Source organism: Osmerus mordax, chromosome 1 (assembly GCF_038355195.1).
Source record: "Osmerus mordax isolate fOsmMor3 chromosome 1, fOsmMor3.pri, whole genome shotgun sequence".
Taxonomy (NCBI): Eukaryota; Metazoa; Chordata; class Actinopteri; order Osmeriformes; family Osmeridae; genus Osmerus; species Osmerus mordax.
In genome coordinates, this window is record NC_090050.1 from 17,415,909 (window position 1) to 17,422,084 (window position 6,176).

Below are 6,176 nucleotides of genomic sequence, written 5' to 3' on the forward strand. Positions count from 1 at the left end.
CCATCATCCAGAGCTGCTCCACAGCCTCCTCCAAGCCCAGGCCCGAGGCCCCAGGCACCATCCAGGAGCCACAGTGCCTGAGAGGAGCTGAGGGACCCTGCTCTCAGAGCACACAGGAGACCCCACATAGAGTGAGAGTGTTTGTGTGGGACAAGAGATAAACACATCTCTCCGCCCATTGTAGTGTCCTGCTCTTCTCCTCCATCTTGTGGTTACACACCGGCCCACAACTCCATGGCGACCAACAGGGAACGGCAGGTGGGGCACATGACTGGCTTCTCACCTGCCGTCTATCCCTTTGCCTTCAACTCCATGCGAAGCCACTCACCCTTTGACCTGCTTGCCAACAGCAGCCTATTTGGCCGCTTTGGGGCAGACCTTCCAAAAGAGATGGCTGCACTGTGTAAGTTCACAACCTTTGTTATTCTTTATTAGTACTGTGTATATTAATTAAATTCTCACAAACACTGTTTCGAAAACGTGCATAATCTATAGACTGGCAGACAGACATAGGGAGAGTGAGAGAGAGAGAGAGAGAGAGAGAGAGAGAGAGAGAGAGAGAGAGAGAGAGAGAGAGAGAAAGAGAAAGAGAAAGAGAAAGAGAAAGAGAAAGAGAAAGAGAAAGAGAAAGAGAAAGAGAAAGAGAAAGAGAAAGAGAAAGAGAAAGAGAAAGAGAGAGAGAGAGATGCAGGAGGCATGGCCCCTCCAGGAAAGTGAGGTTTTTCCATGTGTTACAGCAGGCAGTTGGCAGCGAGCAGACCAGCCTGGCCTCCTCCTGGTTTGGACCAGCAGCGGCCAGAACAAAGCTTTCATTATGCGCTGGCACCGCTAGCAGAGGTGAACCTAATTATGACATGAAAAATGACATACAGTGATAACGAAAGAGAGAGGGGAGAAATAGAGAGAGAGAGAGAGAGAGAGAGAGAGAGTGAAAATAGAGGAAAGACAATTTTGTTTCTTTATTTTGATTGGTTTAGGTGAAGAATACGCATAGTTTCAGTGTTAGATCACAGGGGGTGCTGTTGTTCTGCTGTTGTTCCGAGGACACACACATACTGACTGTGTTGATTGAAAGATACCCATGGCCCTGTCATTACTGTCTCCTCTTTCTCCTGTCTCTCACCACTCCTAAACCACATTAAACAAAAAGACGTGAGAAATGAGAGAGCTATGAAAGGAAGATGTACAGTCCATATATATTTGTTGTGGGCCCAGACTGTAATGTTGCCACATGTTTTTTTTTTTATTGTCCTCCACCATTAGTATGTTGTTGATGCATACTGAACATGTCTTTTTGTAAAGGACAAGGACTTGAACTGGTCCTTGTCTCGCATGCCAGCCGTTGGTATGTCAATCACCCAGCCCCTTCCCTCCCTGGGCTGGTCTGATCCAAGGGGGATTTAAGAAAGACACAGAGACTGCAGACAACACTCCCCTCTAACAAGCAGCACGTGTGTTTGGAATCAGTGTGGATCACTGGAGTCACTGTATCAAGCATGACAAGTATTCACTCTCCCATATCTGCAATACTGGTATCTGGAGCAGAAACACTTGTTGAGCACTGTGTCAGTCAGAGACAAAGTGTGTGTGTGTGTGTGTATATGTGTCTGTTCTGAACACTAGGGAGATTATCAGCGGGCACAGTGGCTGTTATCTGCTCATCTCAGCCATTATCTAAAGTCTTCAGACCCAACAGTAGGGAGTCCATTAGCGCCACTTAATATGTGATAACATCTCAGCCCGGCCTCCTTGACTGAGGGAGTAGAGAGAGAAAGAGACAGAGAAAGAGAGAGATAGATAGATAGAAAGGGAGGGAGGGAGGGACGGGGATATTAGGCAGTGTTCCCGGTCAGTTAGCCGCCACCAGAGACAATAGCTGTGGTCACACTTGACCAGTCCAGAGCCTCTGCCAGCTCATGTGTACACAGTACTGCAGTCAAAAGAAGACTCTGTAGAATCTGCATGGTGATCTCGCTCAATGTATGGAAGCAGATAACCATGTTGGTAGATAAGATACCAAAAAAGATCCATCGGGACAAACCAAACCTGATTAAAAATGAATCTACCTTGTTTGGAAATATGTTGGAACTACCCCAACCTAAAGCTTTTAACTGGTGAATTCCTTCCCCAAAAGTCCATATGCTACACACCTGCAAATCTGACATGTCCTCAAGAGAAAAGTAATTATAGAATTAGAATAGAATTATATAGCCCTAACAACCGTAAATGTGTTCTTCAAGGGTGTTCTTCAGGTGATGAAGAAATAAAACACCAACATCCCACAGCTTTTTTTCTTTATTTAGAATGCTTTAAAATCTTGCTGGAAATTAGCTTAATTTTTCTGACATTTTGATTAAAATAATTCAATACATTTTTGTTGGTTCACGTGCAGAACATACATAATCACATACTTTATACGTTGAGGCATGGCGCATGTAGACACACACAGAAAGTGAGACACTACTATTATACAATCCAGAGGATCTTTCAAGAATTCTGCCTGCCAAAGCCTTATGGAAAATGGAGCATTCAAAATGAATCCAAGATTTTGATGGGAGTACTGAAGTCAAGGTTGCTCTATTACTTGAGTGACCCAGCACAAACACCACATTGTGCCTGGTTATTTATTTATTTAAAATTGGGATGGAATTTTGGGCCCGGGCCCAGCCCTCAGCACTGTGTGCGTGCGTGCGTGTGGTTTGTGTGTGTGTGTGTATCTGTGATTCTGTGACTGTCTGTGTGTTTGGGTGGTGGAATATTCCTGTGTCCTTTTGACTAGTTAAATAAGTTTATGGATACATGTGTAAACCTGTTTAATCCATCAAGATTTTTCAGTTTGTGTTGCACTAAGATTTGAAAAAAAACGGCAAAACGAGCCCTGGTGTTTCACATCCTATGTGATGACTCCAACAGGGGATGAGCAGAAAGGAACCTGTGACAAAAGATTGGCATCAGCCTCTGTCAATAATATACCCTACCAAAAATATGCCCTATCAAAAATATGCTTGTACACAAGGTGTATTTTGGTTCTACAAACTGCAACCAATAACATGCAGGTGTATTACATTTTGAGCAAACTTGCGTCAAAGCAATACCATGTACTTACCTCATCAATATATATATAAGATTTATCCATTGAAATGGTGCTGTAGTCATCCATTTTGTTCTAGACACACCATGTCCTATTTAACTTTGTTGTGTCAGGCCATGACTCGGTTGTATGTGTGTATGTGTGTGTGTGTATTTTAGTAACCTGAACCCAAAGGCGCAGAGGTGGGCTTGTGTGGTGTTCTGTGTGTCTGTCATCACAGGCACTCTGTTTCAACACACACACACACACAAACAAACACACACACACACACACACACACACACCACTGCCAACTTGTTCTCAAAGGAACTGAAGGCTGCACATTCCAACACAAGCAAATACCAGTGTGCTGCAGCCAAAAGTTCCTAGTCCTGTAATTGCGACCATAATTGTGAGTGCAGCTTACTGATGAACACATTGTGACTTGTACACATATCTGAGGCAGGGCTAGAGGAGCTGCTGTTCTGAGAGAGGGAGCCATTGTTCTACAGTGTGTGCTTGTGTCAAGATGACGACAGGATGAATAGCTAAAGCTAACCTGATTCTGAAATACCTTGTGAAGAGGTGGAATTTGACTCACTCCTGTTATGGAGTGAGTGTGTTTGGGCGAGAGAGAAAAGCCAGACAAGGAAGAAAAGGGAGAGACCCGAGTAGGTGCTGAGAGAAAGGGAGAGCAAGAAAGCAAGAGAAAGAGAATGAGCCGCCCTTTTCCTGTCCACATTCCCCCTTCGTTTCTGTCTCTCTTTCCTCTGCCCTGGGACAGGGGACGGGGGGTGGAGGTGGGGGGATAATTGTCTCAAGGTGTAGAGAGAACAGAGCAGGCTGAGATTGTGCAGCTATTGAGTTGAGACTATGCATGTGTGTGTAAATGTGTGTGTGTATATGGCATGTTGAAAGACAGTTAAAAATGTTAACCCTGGCAGAGGAAAAAGGTTGAGGGAGGGACTGAAGGTATATGTATGGAGCAAAAGGAAAAACCGTCAAAGTAACAGTGCCACCAAACATGACTAGTTTGCTGCCTTTTATTCAATGTTTCACCAGTTTTTAATAAAACCCTTATTAGTAAGGGAAGCTGAGACAGCCAGAAACATGGACTAAATAAGGAGTGTTTGTTGCAGAAGGCAGGGTACAGACATCCAGAAAGAAGCACATGCAATTGGAGAGTAAACCTGTGGTAATGCAACAAGAGAAAGCCAAATGAGAGAAAGAAATCGAAAACAGAGAGGAGAATGGACAAAAGTGAGCAAGGAGAAAGAACATAAAGTGGGAGGGAAGGAGGAGGAGGGCGAGGAGAAGTTGAGGGGGTGCAGAGGGGGAGTTAGTGCCCCAGTGGGGGTGTCTTCTAGAGTTCATCCCTCTTGAACGGTGGAAGGAAGGGGAGGGGGGGATTGGGCTGACCCGTGTGCATCGAATGAAGTATCCAAACCCAGGGCAGTCCAGGCTGCTGGCTTGCAGGGAGAGCAGTGGTTTAATGTGACTGAAGTAGCCAATAACCCAAGGCCCACAAGGACTGACTGAATCCATTAGAATTGAATTGAATAAATTGAATTAGAGAGCAACACAAGCCATATGAAGTGGAAATGGGAAGACAGGAAGAGAGGAGAAAGACATGAAAACAAACAGAGAGAAATACAGAGACAGAGAGACAGAGAGTTAGGGAGAGAGAGAGAGAGAGAGAGAGCAAGAGAGAGAGAGAGAGAGAGAGAGAGAGAGAGAGAGAGAGAGAGAGAGAGAGAGAGAGAGAGAAATAGATAAAAAGCGTCAATGTAGATCATATTGTACACATCCATGACACAATGCTTGTTATGATTTATGACCTCAGTCCTTACTGTGTGTGTACTATGGAAGCTTGACTGTCACTGTCCTTTCCTGTCCCCATAGCAGCTATCTCTATGGATGTTTCCACAGGGGTGACCACAGAGACTAGACAGTAGCAGTTTTGGCTGCACCAGAGTGTCTTAGCCTTTTTCAGTGTTTGCACTCATTGGTTGGTGTAAACAGGACCGCAATGGTAGTTCTGGTTGAGGCAGAGTTTGGTTGTGTTGAAATGAAGGATCATGAAGACATGAGCATAACATGGGTAGAACATGAAGGATCATGAAGACATGAGCATAACATGGGTAGAACATGAAGGATCGTGATGACATGAGCATAACATGGGTAGAACATGAAGGATCATGAAGACATGAGCATAACATGGGTAGAACATGAAGGATCGTGATGACATGAGCATAACATAGAACATGAAGGATCGTGATGACATGAGCATAACATGGGTAGAACATGAAGGGAAAGAGGTAGTGAAGGCAGCAAAAACATGATCGGAGAGTAATTCCAATAAAAGCACGATAGAAGTGAAGCAGTAAAGTAAGGGTGATGTGTCATAGAAGAAGTATGAGGAAGGAGGGTGTGCAAATGTGTGTGTGTGTGTGTGTGTGTTTGAGACAAAGACGGAGAGGAGGAGAGTGAGAGGGAACAGAGAGGGAATGGAGGGATGTGAGCAGGGAGGAGAAGTATAATGCTCATACTGGGAAGTTGATAGTAATGCTACCATCACAATGATATTCATTTGAAGAATGACTCGTGTGTTTGTTGTCATTTCTACCAGTGCCTGGACAGTCCTCTGGGTGGTGCTAATGGCTAAAAACGACACCCTACGGTCCAAATGCATTAATTAACATTTTGTTCAAGTGTAATGGTATTGAGTGAGTTTGTTGTATTTGTAGATTCCTCACACATCCAGGATTGTGTTATGGAAGCCTGTAAGGGACAGCAGAGGTGCAATTCTGGATAAATGTTAAAAAAATTACTGTGAAACAAGTCCTAGGAAGAGAGGGACAAAGAGGGTTGAGCACAGGAAAAGGACAGCACTGTTTGTTTTCATTTGCATACTAAGTAATATTAATATGAGAAAACTGAGAGACTGGAGGAGAAACTAGAAGCAAAATAAAGTTTTTTTGCCCGCCCCCAGGCTCTAGGTCCCTCCCGCCCTCTCTTTCTCCCATCCTCCTCCCCCTTTCTGCTGAGTGAACATGCAGTTGGTTTACTCCATAGTGTCACTGGCTGTGTGAGAGAGGCCCTGTGAC